This window comes from Lycorma delicatula, chromosome 4 (genome assembly GCF_047948215.1).
Source record: "Lycorma delicatula isolate Av1 chromosome 4, ASM4794821v1, whole genome shotgun sequence".
In the NCBI taxonomy this organism is placed as follows: domain Eukaryota; kingdom Metazoa; phylum Arthropoda; class Insecta; order Hemiptera; family Fulgoridae; genus Lycorma; species Lycorma delicatula.
This window is the reverse complement of record NC_134458.1, coordinates 150192023-150198180: the sequence shown is the minus strand read 5'-3', so window position 1 is coordinate 150198180 and position 6158 is coordinate 150192023.

Below are 6158 nucleotides of genomic sequence, written 5' to 3'. Positions count from 1 at the left end.
AAGGGATGGCTAAAGAATTTTGAGCCCACAGAAAAATTTTGCTGTCAGCATTCATGGAACTTGAGTCTATGGTATCGTTACTGTACAACTCTGATAAAGGTGCAGAGGTCAATGTTTTGTATGGTAATGCAAATCCCCATCCTTTAATCTCACAAAAGCTTTAAGTCATTCAAGTGAAAGATTGTCCCTTATTCAATCTGGTATTAGCAATTAGTGACTACCATCTGCTCTTCATTAAGGTAAGGTCTTTAGCTATCTAGTACTTTGAAATCAACAAGAAACTCATGTACATTGTTTATAACTGACCTCTATTCTGATACTGTATTTTTAAAGCGTCTGTAAAAATCTACATGTGACAATAAGTGCTTGAATATGGCAACTTTGTGAAGTATTAGTGTAGATATAACTTAAATATAAAACTTTTCTTTATTGTATACATTTTTTTATCAGTCAATCATAAGTTAATTTTTGAATAGCCCTAATACAATTATTCCTTATAAAAGTAATATTGATACTAACCCCAATATAGCACTTCATATCCAGTACATTCTACAGAATACAAATTCTACTGTCTACTAATAAAACTATAGTACAATTCAGGAGCAACTCTGTCTTTAGTGTATAAGTAAAAAACAGCTGCACTAATACTATTATATAGAATTACTGCTTTAATCTAACAACACACCTAGTGAGTATTTCTAAACATCAGTACTCCCAACCACTGATAAGAACATGTTACTTATTATTCTGCCATTAAAATATTTTTTAATGACTATGTTATAGCCATTGGCTTCCAGATACCAAATAGTACCTACTTTTTCTTCAAAAGGCAAATTCCATCCCGTGTTATTAGCAAAATGCAAGTATTTAATGAAAATGTTATTTACCATAGCTGAAGCTATTGACAGTTAATTTACTTCTTTTTTTTTAAGACTAAATACACCTTATAGTAATTACATGTATGACAAAATAAACCTTTGTAAAAATAGCTATAATTGATATTAAATTAGTTTAAATTATTTGTTATATTTGATCAGTGAGTAATAATACATTTTTTGACACTAAAATTATTCATCATTTCATTATTAAAATTTTAATGTGCTTATTTTCAAAAATGCAAAAGCTAGTGTTTATAAAAATATTTATAAACTTTTTTTTTAATTTCTCTAAATTAACAAAACATTTATATCACTCTGGAAATATAATTCCAGAACATGTTTGAAAAATTGAATGTGAATTTCTGCAACCATATAATTGATTTATACTGTATTTGTAATAACCAATGGGGCAGAAATGAAGAATAGTTCTGAAAAATTCTTCTGAAAGCACATTTTTAATGTATTTAAGAAGCAAATTGTAATATTTTATGAAAGCGTAAACCTCATTTCATCAAATCAATATATATATATATATATATGAATATTGGGTTGGGAAGAAAGCAATTTCAGGTTTTTAGTGTAAAATAAAACTCAATTTTTTACACAAAGAATGAAATTTAATCAATTATATATTTTCCACTTTGTCCGATTACCTTTTGCCTCTTTCTGGCAACTTCATGATTTCATATTCATAGAACATTTGGTCCTATCAGCAAAACATTAAACAAAGCATGATTTCAGGTCATCATCATTAGTGAAAGTTTTAAGATTTAAAACGTTTATCAAACTTTGAAATAAATATTAAGCTCCATTGCCTTCGTGGAATATGATTTCTTTGTGATTTGCTAATTCTGGCCAATTTTCATTTACTGCTTCCTCCACTTTCATTAGTTGAGAGTAAACATCTGAATTCATTGTCTGCTTCCTTGGAAGCAGACACCTTTGTAATCCCACCAAATAAATTCAGCTTTCAGTGTGGCTTGTGCTACTTCATCATACTTGGACGGTAGTCATTTTCAATTGATATTGTAGATGATCCATTTTTCATCACCAGTGATGATTTGTTTCAAAAAAGGGTCGATTTCATCACTCTTGAGATGCATATCACAAATATTGATTCATTGCTTTCAAATCATATGGAACCCAAATATCGAGCTTCTTAATGAGTCCATTATACATTTGATGTGATTTTCAGTTATTGTGTGTGATACATTTAACCTCTGCAATCTCTTGCACAGTTATATGACGATCCAATTCAACTGTGGCTTTGATTTGGTCTTCATCAACTTCAGCAGGTGGACCAGAATGTTGGTCATCTTTGAATGAAATATCTCCAGAACAGAATTATTTAAGCTGATTCTGACATGTGCGTTCTGTTAGGCAATCAACAACAAAATTTCACACATCTCTTTGTGAGCCTCAGCAGCTTACTTGCCTTTACGAAAATAAAAGAGTAAAACATGTTGAAAATATTTGTTTACGCTCCATGTTAAAATTGACCATAAACTAACAGCTGCAAACAAAATTCCACGCAATTTGATTCTAAGGTATGCTAAAAATGACAGCTATCAAATGCCAAAAGAAAAATATAATATTGAAAATAAATATAAAGCTTTTTTATGAAAACCAAAATTACTTTTTTGCCAATATAATATATATATATATATATATATATGTAAATTTTTAATTAATATTAAAAATAGTTTTAAATAGTATTCTTACAAAAGGATTGCATGGCATATATTCTTGTCCTCTCTTTTGTCGCTTAGCCCTCTTTTCTATTCTTTCTAAAAGCACATCTTTAGATTTTCCTTTTTTCCATAATCGACTAACAGGGTATGAAAACTCGGTACCATGTTCACTATAACGCCTTGTCAAATCATCAATTTTTATTTTAATGTTTTCAATTACTTTAGTTTCTTTTCTTGATTTCTTTCCTGATTCTTGTTCAATATAATCAATCTTTATATCTTTCGGATGCTTTTCATCACATTTAACTGCATTATTTATTATTCCGGAAATAATATCATCTACAATAATATCAGACTGAATATCAGAAATTATTTTATCAGCTGGAGATTCTGTCTTTGTTTGTGGTTTTGATTGAATGCTTAACTTGCTTAATGTACCGTCACTTTTGCTTTTTATATTATCAGAGCTACTTTTGCTTCTTGTAGAATCACTACTAACAATTGCTTCAATATTAATACTTTTTCTTATTGGTCCAGTTTCTGAACTCATACTTTTATTTCTTAATTCAGTACTCTTTTTTCTCTCTGAACTGCTCTTCATTTCAATATCTGAATCTGGTTCTGTTTCATTATCAGTCGTCGTATGTTCTGTATCAGTTGTTTCTACATTTGACACACTTTCATATTCAGTTTCACTTTGTTCAAGTTCAGCTGTAGTAGATTTATCAATATTTAAATCATCTACAGACATATTTTTTGGGATTTCATTAGTTACTAAGTATTCACTCTCAGTATTTTCTAGTGATTCTTTATCTTTATCTATTTCATGTTTATCTATTATTGTTGATAATCTGTTATTTGAAATGGATGTTTTCCCATCAGTTTTTTCAGAATTTATGATTTCATCACTATTTGGCCCTTTTTCTATATCATGTTCAGAGAAGTCTTCTTCATTTTCTACTTCCATAATATCATCTAATTTAGATTTTCTAAAACCTTTATTAATCTCTCTATCACTCATTTTGATTTATAAAGAGAAGTTTTATTACCTTTTTCTTTTAAATTTCCTAAAAAAAATTTATGATTAGAAAAATTTATTATAAAAAATTTATTATTTTTTATCAGAAAAAAATTAGTTAATATATACATAAAATTAATGTACATATGTGGAATAATAACCCTTAGATGTTTGACATCCTATGTTATGCATGGGGTTTGCATAATCAATGATTTAATCACTTGATTGGAATAAATAAATATTTTATTCTGATATGTCATTAAATATATTACAAATATAAAAACAAATTATAAGATAAAAAATTTATGTGAGTCCATACATTTAAATACAAACATTTAAAATAATGTTAAGGTTAATATGAGTACATTATATATAAAAAAATTATAAAATACTTCAACATTTCAGAAGATCCTATTGCAAATTATTTTGAGCATATATTTATGTACACATTTAAAGGGATGGAGATAAATCTTTTTTTTTTTTTTTTGTTTAATTAGTATCATTTTAAAAATTCATACAATATTTTTTCCATATAAGAAAATCTTTTACTTGTATTTTAAATAAATTTGTAGGAAGATTTTTCAAATGGTCTGACAATTTATTACAAATTGCAATGGAAGCATAATTAGGTTCTTTCTTGTAAGCCAAAAGATTGTGTTCAATTATTCTATAACATTTTAAGCCCAAGATAAGATTCTTTCAATATGCTACCCAATTTTTTCCAGAATTTGATGATGTGACGTAAGAACCAGTTATTCTTGTTCTCCTGTAAATCCATTTTTCTTGTTGTTGGTTGAAAACATAGTGGACACACAAAGCATGAAGCAGCACAGTTTACAGTGCATGAAAATAAAACAAACATTAATATTAATGCGTTAAAATATAGTAAGTGCATTATAGCATACAGTACAGCTTACAACTAGAGAATTAAACATCAAGCATGTAGTTTTTTAATTGATGCATTGTTCAATGATCTGAACTTCATGTCATATTTAAAGTATGTTCAAATTCTTAGTAATTTGATTGTATGGTGTCATCTCATATTCAACTGTAATTTTGCTTTTGTGGCTTTGTAATGGTTATGGTTTGTGATTCTACAGAACTGAAAGCAAATGACAAATAGCAATGAATTTGCATCAAATTCTATTTCAAACTAGGTAAGATGGCTGCTGAACACTTTCCAAAGCATCTGATGAGCATGCTTTATACCAGAATTAAAAACAGAAAATCAGCTAGAAATGATAAACATTCTGCTTGTCCTTCAATCGAAAACACATCTAAAAATGTAGCAAGCTATATGTGTACTCATCCTGCAAAATCAAAGGAGAACACTCTACTACATTAGTGAAGATATTTATGCCTATCATATGCTGTTTGTCAAAACATTCTGTCACAAGAGGTCAACATGCAGTGCTTTGTTACAAAATTTGATCCACGGCTGCTTAGCATCAAACAGAAATAATACCATGGTTAACCATGGTATTACTTTTCTGCCTGTCTGCACTGTGCTAAAAGAGCTTTAAAAAACTAACCCATTCTTCAGCATCATTAATGGTGATTAATCGTGGATTTATGGCTACAGATCTGAAAAGAAGCAGCAGTCATTGCAGTGGAAGGGTCCACTGTTACCATGACCAAAGAAAGCAAAGCAAGTATAAAAATTAACTCAAATTTTTACCTCTGATGGCATTGTCCATGAAGAGGTTCTTCCACTGAACAAAACTATGAATGAATAATTCTGCTATAACATTCCAAGGTGATTCAGAGAGGACATCTACCAGATAGACAACATGGCATATCTGGAGTCCTTACCTAATTTCAATGAGCCTACCCATACTTCACTTGTGTAAATTTTTGGGGTCTACTAACTAAACAGCCATACCACACCCTCCTCACTTACCAGACCTTGCCCCATGAGACTTCTTTCTATTTCTGAAGATAAATTGAAGCTTAGGTAATAAAATTTCAAAACCATTAACAAGAACCAAGCTGAATCACAGGCGTTAAACACTTTAATGAGAAATGATTACAAACATCTGTTTCAAATATTGAAAAAACAATGGGATTATGTTATCTGAGCTGAAGGAAATGGAAACCAGTAATTTTTAAGGTAATGTATTTATTTTTTTTCCAGGCCAAATTACTGTAACTTTAGAGTAGCACTTTGTATTTAATTTATATTAATATAAGTTATATTTTTAATCCTGTTAAAGAAGAGCATATAGAAACATTAGAGTGAAATAACATTTTTTTAATATTATAGAAAATAGATACAATAATACCCTAATCACACAAACCCATATACCCTTGTGTGGTAAATCACATTACTCACCAATATTAATCGAATTGGTTATTAGTTGTTTAAACAAGAACTCAACCTCTTCTACAAAAACCTTTAACATAGTATACACAGAAAAATTGCCCTTGATATTGAAAATCTGACTGCCACGACCAGACTTTACACGGTACCAAATTTTTATTTACCACCTAGCAAATAACACACTACTTCACAAATATAATGAATTAAAAATCACAGTACTCTCAAACAAACCTAACTTATTTCAAAGCAAA